The sequence below is a fragment of the Dipodomys ordii genome, unplaced genomic scaffold, assembly GCF_000151885.1.
Source record: "Dipodomys ordii isolate 6190 unplaced genomic scaffold, Dord_2.0 Scaffold189, whole genome shotgun sequence".
NCBI lineage: Eukaryota > Metazoa > Chordata > Mammalia > Rodentia > Heteromyidae > Dipodomys > Dipodomys ordii.
In genome coordinates, this window is record NW_012267405.1 from 3090602 (window position 1) to 3104023 (window position 13422).

A 13422-nucleotide genomic window follows, 5' to 3' on the forward strand; every position below is an offset into this window, starting at 1 on the left:
GGCCTGGGCACTGTCCCTCAGCTCTTCAGCTCAAGGCAAGCACTCTACCACTTGAGCTACAGCGCCACTTCCGGTTTTCTGGTGGTTTTATTGGAGATAGGAGTCTCACGGTCTCTCCTGCCCGGGCTGGCTTTGAACCGCGATCCTCAGATCTCAGCCTTCTGACTAGCTAGGATTACAGGCGTGAGCCACCAGTGCCCGGCTGTCCCTCAGCTCTTCAACTCAAGGCTAGCGCTCTACCACTTTGAGTCACAGCGCCACTTCCGGCTTTTTTCTTTTTGCTTATGTGGTGCTGAGGAATCGAACCCAGGGTCTCTGGCATGCAAGACATGCGCTCTACCACTGAGCCAACTTCCCAGCCCTTGGGATGTTTTTTGATGGGTGATTGGCAGGATAGTGTGTACAGCTTCACTGAATCCAGGATGAGGATGGACTGTAATGAACTGGTGGATTTTAGGAAGATCTAGTAGTCTCATGGCTGCCATCTTGAAACATAAGGAGAGATGATGCTCTATGTGGAGGACCTGAGGAATGCCATCCTTAAATCATTAGCTGGCTGATGATGTCAGTGTGGGAGCTGCTGCCTACTTTTGAGCCAGGTCAGGCCTCTTGAGTCTGGGGTGCTTTCTCTCCTCACTTTCCTTGTGATTTCATTTCTCTGGATGCATTTAAAATAAACCAAGCAACGATCATTACCTGCTACTTGCAAATTCTCCCCTAGTTCCCTAAGAAATCAACAAGTAATACCTACCAGAGGCAGCCTCTGAGTTCAGAGACTGGAGATTTGTCACAGCCCAGGAATTAAGCTGTGACCTTCCCTTGCCTGGCAAAGAGATGGAAGAGGTGGGTGGTGGGAAGCAAGCTGGGACAGAGGAGCAGTTCCTATCAAACGTTGTTACCCCCTCCTTTATCTGTTTTGTCCACCTGGTGGGGTTGTAGATAATGCAGATAGCTAGCCGGGCACCAGTGGCTCCCTACCACTCTTGTTTTCTAGGCTGGTTTGCCCACAGGATGCCAGGGAGGAATAGGCCCTTTGGGTGATGCTTCTGTCTTTGCAGGTGCATTGTGTTTTTGTGCCTCTAAAGAGGTTGGGCCCATGGAGGGCCTCGGAGTAGCAATGGGAGCCCCTGCAGGGGTGGGTAAGGGGGTCTCCACTCACCTGCTATCTGTCCCCTGACAGCCTCACCCACTGACTTGAGCATATGCTCTGTCCCCTGTGCTGTCAGTGGCTGAAGGAGAATGGTTTGGAGGAGAGACCTCGGAGGGCTGGAGTATAGTATGGAAGAGCAGGGATGGCTTTGTGTCTGTCTTCAGTGTGCTGCAGTCTTACTCATTCAGGGCTGACAGTATGTTCAGTATGAATAGGTATGCCGGCAGTGCTGCTGAGGAGGATACTGCATCAAAATGTGGCTGATAAGAATTAAAAAAGACCATCCCAACAAAAGTTTGTTTTCTAGATGAGGAAACTGAAGTCCAGAGAGGTAAAGTTCTTTGCTCAAGTCACACAGCTGAGGAATAGCAGGAGCCAATCAGTCAGGTTTCATCACCCTGGTAGTCTACTCTGGTATGGTAGAGGGTAAAATAAAGGACTTCAAAAGCCTGGGAGGTGTCAAAAGACTTGAGGAATGTCACATCTCTTGAGTCTGATGTATATATATATATATATATATATATATATACATTAAAGGTACTATATATAGTAAAGGTACAGGTAATGACTATATTTCCTATCAAACGTTGTTACCCCCTCCTTTATCTGTTTTGTCCACCTGGTGGGGTTGTAGATAATGCAGATAGCTAGCCGGGCACCAGTGGCTCATGCCTGTAATCCTAGCTACTCAGGAGGCTGAGATCTGAAGATCACAGTCTGAAGCCAGCCTGAGCAGAAAAGTCCTTGTGAGACTCTTATCTCCAATTAACGACTCAAAACTGGGAAATGATGCTGTGGCTCAAGTGGTACTGTTCTAGCCTTGAGCACAGAAAGGCTGAGAGACAATGTTTAGGCCCAGAGTTCAAGCCCCACAACCAAAAAATAAATGCATATAGCTCTGAGTGTACAGATTATGTATTTGTTATCTAAATTGTTTTGGACCAGAAAAGCTTTGTTATTTTTTTTTTTGGTTGGATTTTGGAATATTTGTACATATACATAGTGAAGTACATTGGAGGGCTGGGAAGGTGGCTCAGTGGTAAAGCACTTGCCTTGCATGCTTGAGGCCCTGGGTTCGATTCCTCAGCACCCATAAGCAAAATCCAGCCAGAAGTGGTGATGTGGCTCAAGTGGTAGAGCGCTAGCCTTGAGCTGAAGAGCTGAGGGACAGCGCCCAGGCTCAGAGTCCAGGCCCACGACCGGACCCAAAATTAAAAAAACAAAAAAAAAACAAAAAAATCCAAAACATAGTGAAGTACATTGGAGATGAGACCCATGTCTAAACATGAAATTCATGTGTGCTTCATAACCTGAAATTAATTTCAACAATCACACAATTGATTACATATACAACCTGAAATTTTCTACATTATTTTGGATAATTTTGGGCATGAAGCACAGTTTCATGATATGGGATTTTCCCCTTGTGGTGTTGTAGCTTGTATCTGAAATGCCTCTCTAAAAGGTTCCTGTGTTAATGTCTTGCTCCTCGATGCAGTTTTCAGAGGTGGGGATTTTTGGAAGTGATTGGAACCTTATCTGACCAATCAGTAGAGCAATCCATTGATGGATTCATAATTGAATGGACTGTTGGAGGTGGTACAAACTACAAAAAGTGGAGCCTGTTTGGAGGACGTGAGTCTCTGGAGGCGTTCCTTTGCCTCTTCCTCTTTGTTTCTCTCTGTTTCCTGGCCACCATGAGGTCAGTAGCATCTCTGCCACAGGCTCATGCTCCCATGATGCTCTGCTTCACCATGGCAATGGGGCCAGTGGACTGAAACTTTTGAAATTATGAGCCCAAAATAAGTCTTTCCTACATTAGGTGGTTTTCTCAGGTACTTTGTCACAACTGTGGAAACTGCCTCACTGTCATGTTGATGCTCAAGAAATTTAAATGTAAGAAAATTTGACATATTTCAGATTTTGGATCCAAGTACAAGGGATGCTCAATTGTACTTGGAGTGCTGCAAAGTTTAAGAATATGGTGTTCCTTGGCCCCTGTGCTGGTCTGTAGAAGCTGGCTTCATGCTGGTGGCTCCAAGGAAAGGCAGCAGTAGGGCTGATGGCAGACATCCCCTGCAAGGAGGCAGAGGCAGAAGGGTAGGCAATACTTGGGGCTTGGATGTAGGTAGAGCCATCGATGGCTTTTGGCTTCTGGCTACTGCCAGAAGGTCTGAAATCAGCTGGACCTGGGGCAGCTTGGGCCTGGCAAGGGAGTTTCAGCTTCCTTCCCTTTCCTTTGCTCTGTTCCATCCTGAGTCCCCATCCTTCTGTCAGAATCCATAAGGCACTGGAGGCTTGGCAGGGAGCTGGTGTGCATGGGAGAGGGTATTCAGGGGTCCTTGAGTTGGGGTCCTGGACCCTTAGCGCCTCTCTTTCTCCATGAGGGTTTTGGCCTGTCTTGTTCTTCTCCCCCTACCTGTCTTCCCTTTGGATCAACCTCCCAGAGGTCAGTGGCAGAAAGGAGGGGGGGGTAGAAACAGAAATGATGATGACTTTGATTTTTTTTCCCTTTGTTGGAGCTTGGGGAGGGTGGTTGTTTTGCTTCCTGGACCTCAGCGGAGAATTCTCTGCCAGACAATCATCTCGGAGCTTTCATTGCTTTCTGATGCTCCTCTAACTGCACAGGGTCGGCTATTAAATGGTCATCAAACCTCAGCCTCTATCCCATCAATAGTCATAAAGTTGGGGAGATAAAAGCCATCAGTTTTCCATTATAGCTGAAAGCAATACTGTAGATAGCTATTTTCTGAATGCTGCAGATAGATGTATTTTAACCAGAGCAGGGTTTTCAGTGGCCCCAGCTCAGCCGTGGGCCCTGCTGGGTCTGGAATAACTTGCCAAGTGGTTAAAATGGAGGTGTGGCTAGGGATTTTTTCCCCTAGTCCCCTCTCTCCAAGGAGAACTGAGTAGTCAGAACCTTGTGTGTGGAGCTGGGAATCGGTCTTGGTAGCTGCATTGTGGGCTTTGACCTCCATGCTGTTTGGATACTGTGGATGCATGTGAGGAATCCTGGTCTCTTCATTCTGATGGGAAATGGCTCTCTACCTGATCCTGTTTTTTTCTGAGAGGCCATGGGCAAAGCCCTGTATAGCACCTGCTGATCTATAGGGCATCGGAAATGGGGATGTGGGAGGTCAGGATCTGCAGCCGAGCTCTTGTGGACCGGGAGAATCCCAGCCCAAGAAAGCTGGCACCTGGGATGCAGAATGCTGAATTAGCCCAGGAGCAGGCACTGCTGCTTCTGATATACTGGGCCCACAGTGTCTCACAAATGAGCAGACCATTTGGAAATGGATTTTGCAATCAAATAGCCTAGCAGCCAGCAGTCTTCAGATAAGTCCTCAGAATGAACTCTTCAAAGCACTCCAATTCCAGGGCTCTCCTGACACTGCCTCCAGAAGACTCTGAGCTCTGAGTCCCTCCCAGCCTCAGCCTCCGTGTCTGTTACTGCCTCCTGGCCTCTCTCACTGGGCAGTTTGCCCTTGCTTCTGCTTCTGAGCACTTGAGGGACAGGTGCTCTGTCTGGATGTCTTCTTCACAGATGGAAGGGTCCAGTGTCATTGGAAGGTCTTCATGGCCACTGTCTTTGTGTCGCATTTGCCTTTTCTAGGAAGTCATCTTCTTCTGTGTCTTATATATGTGGACATCTGTGTTCCAGATTATTCTGTTTGTTCCATTCTATCCCATTCTAGTCCATTCTATTGTATTCTGTTCTTAGAAGGCATCACAGTTGTTGGCTGTGTGGACTATGCTGCATGATCCTCTGGGGTCAGTTTGTGTTTCCTGCCTTTCTAGCTGGGCTGTAGCTGTCCCCAACCCAGTAATGTGTGTGAGCAGCTGATTGGGCCCTGCAGGGGTCTCACGGGCTGAGGCCATCTTCAGTTTGTGCCTTTGTTCTTCCTGCCAGCCTCACAGGTTTCACTCAGCATCTGCTGGCAATCTGCCCTAATAATGGTCTCCTGTGTCCCCATGACTTTGAAGTCCATTGGCTCCAGATTTGCCCCAGATAAGCCCCTTTGACCCCAGTGCTCACTACCCGAAGGCCATGGGGGTCCCTGTACTACAACTTGAGGCCCTCCTCAGGGTCTCAGGGCAGTGGGGCCTTCAGGGTCAAGGGTCTCTTTTCCTTTTCGTTGGCTCCACCACTCAGTATGTCCCGGGCACTTCCAGCTCTCTCCACGTCTGAAAATGACACCTCTTAGTGTCAAGAACACCAGGCTTTCAAATCCTGCCTCTATCCCCTAGAAGGGCACATGCAGTGGGAGGGAGGGAAAACACTTCTTATTACTTTCTCTCTTCCTCCCTCTACGTCACCCACTGGAAGGTATGAGCCAGCTGCCTTCTCCACTGCATGCACCGCCCCCCATCCCCAACCCTCTTTGTGGTGTCTCTGTGAGTTCCAGGCCCAGTGGTTCATTCATTCACCTGTGTGTCCGACCCAGATTCCCACACAATATGATGAAGAGGTGCAGTGAATACGTGTGGAATTCTTTTTTTTTTTTCTTCCTGTAGTGCTGGAGCCTGAACCTAGGACTTTGTACATGCTAGGCAAGTACTGACCTACATCCCCAGCCTACATGTAGAGTTCTTGAGAACCTCTGTCTCCTAAACCAGAGATTGTAGCCAGTGTGCTAACCTTTTCTTGGTGACACCAGGCTATATCTAATGACCAAGTAAAATGCACAAAGGGTGAATGGCGTGCTTCCAGGTGCCACTGACTTCTCTAGAATTGTTTGCCCTCTACTAATTAGCCCTAGACACTGGGGCTTCCGAGTCATTAGTATTTTGCTTTTCTGGTGTTTCTGTCTCCTTCACTGTTTGCTGTCACTTCTTGCTGAAGGTTCTGTGGGCCTTCTTGCTTCCTCCTGAGACAAGAGGAACCTAGTTTCCCCAGTACAGCGAAGTAGGTAACTGAGGGCGTTAGAATTACGTATGCGCTAGGAGCTCTAAGGCTTTCAGCAGAAAGCGAGGGAACGGATTTTCTTAGGAGTGAAAGATCTGTTTTAGAGTACAAACTTTAATACTGCCTATTCGGGCAAGCTCCTCATTCTTGGCAGGCTGCCAGATGAGTGACCTACAAATGTGCTGTTATGGCAGAGCCCTTTTAGATTAAAAAAATTATATTTTAAGATGACTTTGGAAAAGGGACAAGAGAACACAAGAAGGCCTTTTGGAAGCAGACTTGGCTATTGGGATGGATCAGGATTGGGGACCCTCTGGATTCCTCTCTGTTTCTCGACAAAATAACCAAATCCTTATTGTCTGTCCTCAGTGTCCCCCCCTCCCCCCCCCCATGACTTGTCCCAACCTAATTTCACCTGTTGTTCTGTCATGAGCTGTGGGTGTAGGGATTGGATGGGGATGGTTTTAGGCCCAGTGGGTGGGGTTGTGTCTCCAGCCTAAGGAAAGTGACACTGAGTCTGAGATGGTTATGAAAGGGGCTTGTGTCTACTTCGCTGGAGGACAGCGTGCAAGTTGATGATGATGACAACAATGCCCATTTTTGCCCATAAGCAGTGGGCACTGCTGGACCCCTGACACAGCTGAGGCCCAGATGTGAAAGCTCAGTGAAATGGAATGAGCAGTGTAGTACTCCTTACAGCCTTGAAGTCGGTGCTCTCACTATTTAGTTGAGAAAACTGGGGATCAGAGATGTTTTTGAGGTCTGCTTAAGGTATCACGGCTAATAAAGTGGAGTAGTAAGCTGGATCAGCGAAGGCTGTGTTTTCAGTGCATCGTGTACCGTCTTTCCAGATGTGTACCGTCTTTCCCACATCTCAGTTAGCTCTGGTGCTTCATAAAAAATGATCATGTCTGGTTCTCTCTTGGGAAGCTGTGGAATCCTGTGGAGTGAAAATGTCCAGTTTCCTCCTGGATTCCTGGGTAATCTTAGGGAAGAAGGCGGGCCATGGCAGGCAGACAGTGCCATCCAGACTGGCATCAGCACTGTAAGGTGGTCTGGAGGGCAGCTCTTGAGACAGAAAGCCTGACAAGCCTGCTTACATCTCACGGTCTACTTGTGATGAGTTTATTCGCTAATGTCTGGCAGAATCTAGAACTCTGCCAGTGGTAGATGGAGTGTGCTTGGATTGAAGAATGCCCAGTTTTACCTGTCATTTACCTGCATGCAGCATCTATAAACTTGTTCTATGATCCAGCCAGGATTTTTACTATTAAAATAATCTTCTGTTTATTTATTCTTGGAAAAAGGATCAAACTATTTTCCATGAGATGGTTGGAAACGGGATGCCATTACAACTGATGATTGTGACATGAACAGAGCAGACATTTGGCCTTAGCCTCAAAGTCTGAGAAAGATAGAGACCGGAGGCTGTCGTCTGTGGCCAGACAGGCATTAGCAACACTTCCCCGCAGTGCTGGCTGAACACCATAGAGAGTTGGCTTCCTCATGCAGAGTTAGCCTGTGTGGCCTCTAACCATAAGGCTGAACATACCTGGCCCAGGGAAGGGAGGATGGGAGTCTGGGAACAAGATTGCTTCAAGCCTGGGTGGATGTAGTAAGATCGAGTGCCATTTGGGTGCCAGTGGCTCACACCTGTATTGTAATCCAGTTACTCAGGAAGCTGAGATTTGAGGATCATGGTTCAAAGCCAGTCTGGGCAGGAAAGTCTGTGAGATTCTTATCTCCGGTAAACTACCAGAAAACTGGAAGTGGAGTGCTAGCCTTGAGCGAAAAAGCTCAGGGACAGTGCCCAGGCCCTGAGTTCAAGCCTTATGTCTGACAAAAAAAAAAAGAGAAAGATCAAGTGCTTGCTAGGATCAGGAGGGGATTGATGAAGGCAGCATGTTGGGTAATAACTTCCCAAAATTCACGTCTACCCAGAATGTGGGTAGAATGCGGCTCTGTTTGGAAATTGGGTCTTAGTAGATGGGAACAGTTAAGATGAGATCATACTGCATTAAGAGATCCTTTAACTCCACTGACTGGTCTCCTTATAAGAAGGATGTTCACAGAGGCACACATTGAAGAAGGCTTTGTGACGATGCACATAGAGATTGGGATGAGGCCATTAGCACCACCAGAAGCAGGAACTTGTTAGTATGTCTTAGGCCACAGCCGGACAGCATCACTTACATTCCTTTAGGGGTGCTACCAGACAGAGAGGATTGTTTTATCACGGTGCCCTCTTCCAGGGCAGTGGAACCTGGAAAACTAAAACAATGAATATGGCTCTAAGCAGTGCGGGGAGGGGCTTAGATAGACTGGTACTGAGGAAATCTGAAGTTGTCGCAGGAGGGCTTTCTGAGGATGAGGTACTGGGCAGAGGAAGAGCTGGAGAAAGCACACAGTTTTGAGGGATGAGACTTAACTGAAGGTAGGTCACTCAGCTTTGCTCATGGCTACAAAGGCTCAGCACGCACGTGATGGAGCTTACATGTATTCTCAAGGGGAGAGCCCCAGCAGCATTCAAAGTCAGGCAGCCCTGGGGCTCTACTCTTGTGATCATCACTCCTTCCCTCTTGAATTCTGCCTCCATTGGGCAATGCTTGACACACAGGTAAATGTGTAACAGGTTTAAGCCCACTTAAACCTTTTGAGAGCACTATAAGCCTTGGCCTCGATCCACTGTTCAAATCCAGCCCCAGCACTTCTGAGCTGTGCCACAAGGCATTTAGCGTCTCTTAAGTCTTGGCTTCCTTTTCTGTAAAGTGGGGAGTTTTACGTTACCCGTCTGTTTCAGGGTGTTCAGGAGGATTAAATGCGTTCGTGCTTTTAGGTGTGCTTAGCAGACACATAGTAAACACTCAAAATTGTTAGCTATGATTATTTATTATTAGTTTTGTAGGTCTCTCAGTAAAATGCAAAAGCAGGACTAAAAGGAAATAATTATAGAAAACACAAATAGCATACAAATACCAGTTTGTAAAGTACAGGTTTTGCTGTGCATGTTGGGGCTGGCTCAGCATTCTGGTTATTCTCCCCTGCCTGGCAGTGGGCACTGGGCCTCAGTGAAGGGCTTGTGCCCTCTCCCTCTTTCCCACTTGAAGCCACTCGGCCCTGTCACTCCCTTGCTGTTGAACACAGCAGGATGTTGGTTTCTGGTAGAAACTGTTCTTCAGATTTTATTCTTGGTGCAAGGTTTCAGTTTTGGGAGGAGCTCTGGTATCTTCTTCGGTGTATTACTCCGGATCTTTGACCTCTTCAGAAAGTCTGGCTGTGCTTTGGGAGTGGGTGCTTGAGGGGAAGACTTTCCTCTATGTTGCCACCTGCCTCTCCCTTTCAGAAGAGGATCAGTAGGGAGGGATGGATATCGACAAGTTCTAAGGCACAAGAGTGAGAACTAGTTCTAGGATGGAAACATCAGCATCCTGTGATCATGCCTGGGTCATCTCTTCATTGCAGTGGCCAGTGAAGCCTAGTGAAGGCATCAGATGTGTCCTCGAGGGCTCCCATGAGGATGAACTCTGTTAGGATGCCAGTGTGTATTCACTTGAATTTTAGTCTTGGAAGGCAGTCAATGAGGGAGTGTAACCTAAAGAGACTGAGCAATGCAAACTCACTCAAATCTTGAATGCCTCTGGAATAAGACTGTTCTTGATTTCCTTTCTGTTCTGTTCTATGTACATGGATTTACCTCTGACAGAGTTCTTCAGTTCAACACCAGATTGATTCCTTGCAGATCCTCTGATGTTGAATTGCCATTGTCAGTTTGCCTACTAGTTGGAAAAGGTTCTAGTTAAGCCTTCTAACAGTATTTTTTAAATCACTTATTGTATGAAGATATACTTCTACAAAGATGTGTATCAATTTAGGAATATATTAACCAATATTGGAAGAAGAGCCCTCCTATCAGCCATACAACTGGTCTACCTTCCCCACTGCTGCAGACCCACATAGAACTCATATCAGAATTCACTCCATGCTACAACAATGACCAGTGGAATCTACTCTTTGTTTCCAACACTCTTACCTTCTCCTTGGTTGTCCTCATAAGCACCAGTGGTCAGTTTCACTGTATCAGAGCTTTCTGGATGGTAAAAGTCTAAGCCGGTGGGACCTAATGATCAGCTGCTTTTCTGGTCTCAGTGGTTTTCTGTGTCTTTTTGGTTTAAATTCAGCTCACTCTGCATGGGGAGGCCTGTAGCTGCCTATAGTCAGAGCTGTGTGCACACCCCATGGTGAAGAGTCTGGTTCCTGGACCACCCTTTTGGTATCCAGTTAGGTTTAGGGGGATGAGGAATTTTAACCTGAAAGAGATGTAGCTTGTATACGTGTATGTCTGTTGGGGTGGCAGGGTCTCCCAGGGTGTAGCTTGTGTTTGTGTATGTCTGTTGGGGTGGCAGGGTCTCCCAGGGTGTAGCTTGTGTTTGTGTATGTCTGTTGGGGTGGCAGGTCTCCCAGGGTGTAGCTTGTGTATGTGTATGTCTGTTGGGGTGGCAGGTCTCCCAGGGTGTGCACGTGGGGACATGTATGACAGAGCTTCCTGCTTATAGGTGAGATGAAGGGTTCAGGCTCTCTGCTCTCTGGATGTTGCATTTGCCTGACCTTATGCTGACAGGTCAGAACCCCCCAGTTTATAGATTTTATTCTTTTAAATACTTTATTTTTTGGTAAAACACTAACCTCAGCGAAGGGGAAGAAGGGAGAAAAAGAAAATAAGCTGAGTTCAGCAGCTGCAGTTCGCTGTATTTTTCATCTTGCATCAGCAAGTTGGTACCACAAATAATCTGGTCTTCCATGCTCCAGTGCTGCCACCACCTAAGACTTTGCCCTCCCTAGAGGCAGCACATTTCTAGGAGCGGGTTTGCTCTCAGGTCCGCTTGCCTTCCCAGGCTCCTGGCTCAGGGGCTCGGAGGTGGGTGGAAGGTGGGCAGGGGGTCTTAAGTGGGAGGAAGAGCACCAAGGGAGAAAAAGCACTGGCCAACAAGGGGGTGGGTAATTAATTTCTGAATGGTTTCTGGAATCAGCTAAACATTTCCTTTTAACCAGTCTCCCCAGCCTCACATCCTTTGTTAGTTCAGGAAAAATGTCATTTATAATGGATGTTGCCTTGATAAATTGCTCCTGAGAAGCACAGTGTTCTCATTAGTCTATATAATGAGAAAGGCTCCTAGTGGTGGCATAGCTGCCCAGATATTTGCCTGATAAGAAAAATATTTATCTACCTTCAAGTCCTGGAATGGAGGAAGTGAGGTGGGGCGGAAGGCCCAAGGTCTCTGGTGCTTTCTCAGAGAAGCATCCCAATGACACCTGGTCCTCTCAGCTCTCTGATAGGTCCAGGCTGCCGAGTGCAGACTGATCCTGTGCTCTGCCAACACCTGTCCTCCTTTGTCTGGCTGCTGCATTGGGATCTTCTATGTTTCATCAGATGAAGCAGAGAATGAATATGCAACTGAACTTCAATGTTCTCTTTTTCTATTTCTATGAAGAAAAATAACCACATACACACATATATAGTACACACATAATAAACAGACATAGAGTACATCCTATTTTTCAGAAGTAGTAAGGCATGTGTGGCTGCATTTAATCTGCTGAGTACTCTTCAGTGTGAGTCATAGCCAGTCTAAGCAGTGGGAGGTGTGGTGCTCTGCGCAGGGCTTAGGGTTTGTAAACAGCAGGTGCCTTGGCCCCTCAGTCCTTTGCCCCATCATTGTCTCACTTTGCCCTCTGCTTGTTGGAGAATGGACACTTTAACCAGTCTTTTCCACAGGGACACATTGGCTTCTTCTCTGTAGGTCCCCAAAGTACTTCTTCATGTTAAGAGTAGTGCTTAAGGATGTGTGTTAATTTTTGCAGGCCACTGGGGCCTCCTTTAGTGTTTGGCAATTACCAGGAATGGCAGATATCTACCAGGCAGAATCCGAGGAAGGCAGAAGACTTATCAGAGTTGATTTTTTTTGAGGAGGTGGTGGTGGAGGGGTTGAGTTATCTTTGTTCCCAAGTAAATACAACAGTGACATAATTCACTGTGATGACAGTTTGGGGACTCTGCCTGTGGCTTTATTCATCAAAGGGTGGCCCCTTGTTGTGTAGAGAAAGTCCTCTGTGCTTGCAGATGCAATCCTCACTTACCCATCCCGTCTATCCATCTGCTCACCCACCCACCCACCCATCTAACCACTCACCCATTTATCTATCCTTTCTTCCCTCTGCCCTGCCATCTAGTACTACTGCATTCCTGTTATATGTTGGGCATTTCTTTGGGTACTGATAAGTCAAACATGAATGTTTCTTTTCTAAAAGAACTCAGTTTAGTAGGGAAAAGATAGGAGAACATAAATGGATTTTGTGATACCTGCTTAGATCTGGGGTAAAGTCTTTTGGGAAGGTTTTTTTTTTAAAGAGATAGTACCTGACTTGGGTTTAGAAAGTACAGGACTGGGGCTGGAAGAGGTCTTGATAAGGATGTGGTTGGGGACGGTTGTTTTGGCACGAGGAACAACACTGGAGCAAGATACATGAAACATTGGTGGTATACGTTGTCATTGTTGCTATATGGGCTTGAGGTGGGAAAGAGGAAGAGGTGTTGAGAGATAACATCACAGAGAACATCTCAATTGTGGGTAGAGGTCCAGGGACAGATGACAGAGAAGCCCAGGGAGTTGTTCTTCAGGGGATCAGTCCAGGTACACAGAGGGACTGTCATGAAAGCTAGGGCTAGCATACCAGGCATAGTCCCAGGTACGCTATGGAAACTCCCCTTAATCATCTTAGAATCTAATGGTGTCTTTCCATGGATGAGGATGCAGGGTCATCAGAGGCTGAGTTGTCCAAAGATATTCTCTGTGATTGCCAGAGCTGGGATTTGAACATCAGTGATTCTGTGCCTGGGATTTGGTCCTTACTAACTATGTTGTTTTGCCTTTCCTGCAGTTGATGCAAAGCATCTACTTCTAGATTTTTCTCTTCATGTTATATTTCAGGATACATGATTTGATGTAAGAACCTGAATCTTTGTACCTCTGTAACAATATGCCATGGAATAATAGGGTTTAGGTGGATTGCAAAGACTGAATAGTCTGTGGAGGTTGAAGGGAGGGGAGATGCTGAGAATAATGAGGCTGGGTAGAGATGTGGGGCTTTGAGAAGGAGGTCCTAGGACTCAGAAAAGAGGAGACTAAAGACTGGAACAGCCACATTAAAGAACAGAGGAACTAACCTGATGAGATGTCAGATGTTAGGTGTGTAGGACAAATTACCAGCCTCTCATGATCTTTGTGAGGTCAACCACACAGAGTCACCTTTGTCCTTGTCCCCAAAGGCTGGTGGACCTGGAGCATTTTCTCTGCAGCAAGGTTGACAG

The 13422-nt window shown here is 47.0% G+C and overlaps 1 protein-coding gene across 2 annotated transcripts in view; it reads left to right on the top strand.

Moving 5' to 3' along the window:
- Gfra2 (GDNF family receptor alpha 2) overlaps positions 1–13422 on the top strand; it is a 75343-nt gene that overhangs the window by 43840 nt on the left and 18081 nt on the right. The window lies entirely within an intron of this gene.